This window comes from Patiria miniata, unplaced genomic scaffold (genome assembly GCF_015706575.1).
Source record: "Patiria miniata isolate m_02_andy unplaced genomic scaffold, ASM1570657v1 HiC_scaffold_1, whole genome shotgun sequence".
NCBI classification, from domain to species: domain Eukaryota; kingdom Metazoa; phylum Echinodermata; class Asteroidea; order Valvatida; family Asterinidae; genus Patiria; species Patiria miniata.
The window spans coordinates 34,937,633-34,943,010 of record NW_024037047.1 but is presented as its reverse complement, the minus strand read 5'-3'; the positions used below and the strand labels follow the sequence as shown (position 1 = coordinate 34,943,010).

General features: G+C 40.5%; 1 long non-coding RNA gene across 2 annotated transcripts; it reads right to left on the bottom strand.

Moving 5' to 3' along the window:
* Positions 1-660: 660 nt before the first annotated feature.
* Positions 661-4,039, bottom strand: LOC119729204. 2 transcript variants are annotated; one of them, XR_005271202.1, is made up of 2 exons: positions 2,323-4,039; positions 661-891 (listed from the first exon to the last, which is right to left on the bottom strand). It is a non-coding gene; the product is annotated as an uncharacterized LOC119729204 (long non-coding RNA). The 2 variants fall into 2 exon arrangements; XR_005271203.1 differs by lacking the exon at positions 2,323-4,039 and adding an exon at positions 1,118-1,171.
* Positions 4,040-5,378: the final 1,339 nt, after the last annotated feature.

Here is a 5,378-nt window from a genome sequence, read left to right as displayed (position 1 = left end):
TCGGCCCGTCACTGGGCCACGTGGCATGCAATGTGACATGGCCCGTGCCGTGGGACAAATGTTGCTCTGGTGTCAGGTCAACTCGCCCCCTGGCCGACTCGCCCCTTACCGACCGACTCGCCTGACTGACTCTTCCCCTAGAAAATTAAGCACCTTATACATTAGAGACACACTCTTGGAAAAAGTGGTCCGGTTAACTCATGCCTTAGGCCTATGATGGGACTTGCGGTTTGGCCGAAGTCAATTTAGCGTGATCGGCTGACTGATAAGGTTTACGCACAAAACCCCAAGCCAACGAGGTTTTTGTATAGAAAGCTGCCGAACCAAATTTTGCGAGAGTGTGTCCGTAATGGGGTTGAAGCCTGCCGGTAATGCTGAGCCTGCATACTGCCAAAGTTACCAATGGCATCCCTACATTTTCTCGTGCAAAAATTTGTGGACCTTAATTTTATCAAACCTGCTCTTAGATAAAAGCCCAAAAGCTAGGGAAATGATCCTCGGCTATATTCGCACGATTCCACCGATTTTTAAACTACACGGTCTCGTTTTTTTACCAAAAATTGTGGGGGGGGGGGGCACTTTTTATGCAAATTAACGACCCGCGTAGAAATTTTTGAGACCCTAATCTAAATTATTGCGCCACTTCTGATATATCTTCCGTTAAAGAGGAAATCAAGCATCGTAAGAGGTGACATAGTATTAAAGGAATAACAAATTTAAGTGTAGGCCTACATATCCATGGTCTCTTTTCAAGTAAACATACCTCAAGAATCGGTGATGGCCAACCAAGCAGGCAGAGTCAGTCAACCGTCGGTCCTCCCAGCTTATGGCAGCTTGAGGCAGGCTCATCCATCATAGGGCAATTCCCTCACCAGTCAGTGGTCCTCATGTCTGTAAAAAGATTCAAATGACGAAAGAAAATATCCGAATTATTATTAAGAAATATCTAAAAGGTAGAGCAAGAGGAGGGGGGCAGAAATGTTCGAATTAACCCCACAAAGCAGTGCCCCACTACCAGCACTCTTTATTTTGTAGAAGAACATAGAAGAGCGCCAGATCACCCATTTTGATTACTTGTTTCTGCTCATTCTTTAGGTACATGTTACTAAAAACTAACCTCAAGAATTAGTAATGGGAAGCCCAGCAAGCAGGTCATCCGTTCATCAGTCTGTCGGTCCTCCTCCCTGCTTCCGGTTCCTCGGGTTTCTGTTCGATGAGGCTGTCGGAGCCCTGACGATGTCTTGAGGCAGGCTCATTCTCATATCAGTAAAGCAATTCCCTCATCAGTCAGTGGTCCTCACTTTGCTGAAAGAATTCAAATAACGAAAGGAAACATTTGAATTATTGAGCTTTATTCGTGCCAGGGCTCGAAAGGGGAAAGAAAACATTGAATTAACCCCACAAAGCAAAGCCCTGCTACCAGAACTCGTTTGTGGACGAACATAATAACAGAGTCAGATCGCCCATTTAAATTAGTTCTGTGACTTGATTGTTCCTGTTACTAAAGAGGAGGCCTACATGTAAACTAACCTAATAATCAGGAATGGGAAGCCCAGCAAGCAGGTCATCCGTTCATCTGTCGGTCGTCCTCCCTGCTTCCGGTTCCTCATGTTTCTGTTTGATGAGGCTGTTGGAGCCCTGACGATGTCTTGAGGCAGGCTCATCAATCCCAGTAGAGCAATTCTCTCATCAGTCAGTGGTCCTCATTATTCTGAAAGGATTCAAATGACGAAAGAAAACATTTGAATTATTGAGCTGTAATCGTGCCAGGACTAGAAAGGGGAAAGACAACATTGAATTAACCCCACAAAGCAAAGCCCCGCTACCAGAACTCGTTGTTTGTGGACGAACATAGAAGAGCGCCAGATCGCCCATTTTGATTTTAGTTCTTGATTGTTTCTGTTTAAGTAGGCTACATGTACACAAACCTGATAGTCGGTAATGGGAAGCCCAGCAAGCAGGTCATCCGTTCATCTGTCGGTCCTCCTACCTGCTTCCAGTTCCTCGAGTTTCTGTGTGATAAGGCTGTTGGAGCCCTGACGATGTCTTGAGGCAGGCTCATCAATCTCAGTAAAGCAATTCCCTCATCAGTCAGTGGTCCTCATTTTTCTGAAAGGATACGAAAGAAAACATTTGAATTATTGAGCTATATTCGTGCCAGGGCTAGAAAGGGGAAAGAAAACATTGAATTAACCCCACAAAGCAAAGCCCGCTACCAGAACTCGTGTGTGGAAGAACTTTATAACAGAGTCAGATCGCCCATTTTGATGAGTTCTGTGACTTGATTGATCCTGCGAAGCGGAGGCCAACATGTAAACTAACCTCAAGAATCAGTAATGGGTAGCCCAGCAAGCAGGTCATCCGTTCATCTGTCGGTCCTCCTCCCTGCTTCCGGTTCCTGAGTTTCTGTGTGATGAGGCTGTTGGAGCCTTGGAGGGTTGATTTTCGTCCAGACAAAGCAGCCTAGCTCATCCATGCAGTCTCAACTTTTAGGTCATCAGTTTCTTTGATGAAAGCTGCAACTCTTTCCTAAGTGAACAGGGTTACGAAAACACTGGGCCTAGCCCATTTGTTACTGAAGTGAAACATTCCAGAGCATTATGTCTAAGCCAACCTGTAATAAGGCCACTTGTTACCAAATAGAAACTAAACGATTCTACCCATGTTTCCACTATTTACTTTTAAAAACAGACATGATCTTTTTTGTCATAATGCACACGAACATGTGCCGACACCGATAACGGCAGGTTGCCAATAAGTTGTACCCTTTCACAATGTACCTTTTTTGGTGGGGGGGGGGGGGGGGGGGCAATAAGGTCTTTTTGAAGGTACTTTTCGACAATGCCAACAATTTTGATGTTTTTGAAATACCGCTGTATATAACTGAAATTCAGTCATTTTCTAAACAGATATTTTGTTCATTATGGTGTGATTTTTTTTCTCGTAATTTCGTCAATTTCATTTTCTTTTGCTGCCGTCATTTTCCCACCGTTTGCCAATATTCGCTTTCCGACTTTTTGAGGCAATGTAGAACCGGTATTTACTGCTCAGCATAATTTCATCCTTTCTTTTAAATCTTAATTTCGGTCTTTTTTTCTGTGGCCAAATTTGGAAGTTTAGAAATTAGCATCAATTTGCATGTACATGTAAAGTTTACTTCTCTCGTTGCGGATGATTAATTTTTATGCCGTTATTTTCGTCATTTTGATTTGTTATTTCGATAACCCATTTTGTTTACTTTATGGTAAGACAAATAATACTGATTTCGGGTATTTTTACTCTCACTAACGCTGTGATGTTTTCCTCGCGTTATTTTCATCATTTTCCTAGCGTGTAGGCCTACACGTAGAAAGCGGAGTGATTTTTTTTTCGGAAAAAAAATTAGTTTACTATGTGATTTTCGCTACAATTTATTTTGGACCGATTTGTATTTTGTTTTCAGTTTTCGTCATACGCGTAGTCAAGTAAATATCCGGGTAGGTATTTTTTATTCCAATACTGCCTAACATTTTAAAGTTGATTTCGTATTTTCGTCAATTTGAGGTTTGCCTCTTCAAAACCGTAACATTTTTTGCCCGACGTATTGCAGTTCAGAAAAAAATAACACTGATTTTAAGTATTATTCCTTTCAAGTTCTGCTTCGATTTTACTTAACGATTTGACATTTTCGTAGCCGCAACGATTAATTTGATTTAAAAAAAAAAATTGTCTATTGTCAGAGACAACAGACGGATACCATTAAAAAATATCACACCACACAGAGAGCAATGCACACAAAGGCAAAAAAATCAAACATGCAACATTTACAATGAAACAAAATACAATCTACTTTCGAGTTTTTTCCCCCAAAAGTCATTCTCTCTGTAAGCATTTTTTTACTCACAGATAAGCTTAATAATGAACCGAGCTCAAAAGCTCTTCACAAATTAAAAATGTCTTTTATACAAATGTATGCAAAGTATAATTAACCAAAGTTATGACTTTTGATTTTACTACGATCATTAAAATATGGTCAACTGTCAACTGTGTCCTCACTGCTCACGGCAGAATAGCGAAGTATGCACAATGCGGCGCTTTTACAGACGCTGTTAATCCCCAGATTTTTTGACCTTTTAGTGTTACTATAAGAGCGTATATGTCACCTTAACAGAGAGCTCATTGAGGAATTAGTGTTAATTATTAACCAACAGTTTTCTCTGTATGGCTATTTAAGTAGTAACGTCCTTCCGTGTTTTTGTTAAATGGTTTAAGTTTTAATGTTCAAGTTCTTCTGAAGGAAGGGGCCTCTTGGAAATCGGCGCTACTAATATGCACCGAAGAGGGTGTCCCTTACAAGTGACACTGCACCAGGCATGGTCACTGTCAATTGCCGATGGCCTAGATTTTATGAATCTTGTTTGCTCTTAAACATATTATACAATTATAAAGAAATTATATCGTCGTTGGTGGACAACGCACCAGGCATTGCCACTTTCTGTAGTTGTTTTACTAACTTTGTTTAATTATTGTTTTGAGTTGGGCAAAGTACCAGCCAATGTCCGTATAGAGGGCAGCATTCCAGCTGATCGATAAACCATCACAAAATGACTCTCAATCAATTACAAAATCGACTAAGAATTTGCGAGTGAAGTTTCTTAATAGCGAAAATAAAATAAAATACACCAGTACTTTCAAGTTTAAAGTTTAGGGGGACAGTGTTATTCATTAGACTGATTTTCGTTTGCATTAAGTTAATGTTATTTTTATATATTTTTTTTTTTTTTTTTTTAGAAAACCTCTAAGCTCCCCATCGCACTGCCTGCAGGCTCAATGTGCGCATGCTCGCAGCGGGCTATGCTTGCTCCCTAATTTACTTTTGCTTCGTTTTCCCTAACACTGTTTATTGCACTTTGCTTAAACAGTGCCCTAGATTTTATCATCTTCGAAGTATGGTACACGAAATCGCGCGATTACGCAGGTACGCGGATATGCGGATACGCAGGTACGCGGATATGCGGATATGCGGATACGTGGGTACGAAGACCAAGAGGAGATGAACATATTGTTCTTATTTAGGGCCTACTACTATAAATATGACAATCACAACGTACGTACGTGATACAATTAATTTATCACATACGTACGTGATAATATAATATTACGAACTAACGCAATATTAGTATTATTATTGCGTACATACCTGATAAATAAGTACATATTACGTACGTACATGTATTGCATATGTAAGTGATAATACGTGTATCCTTAAACGAGTATACGTTGTGTATACGTACTTAATAATTATCACGTGGGCCCTACGTACGTAATAATTATCACGTGGGCCCTACGTGATAATATTACCTACGTACGTGATAATATTCAAGTACGTGCGTGAGTTA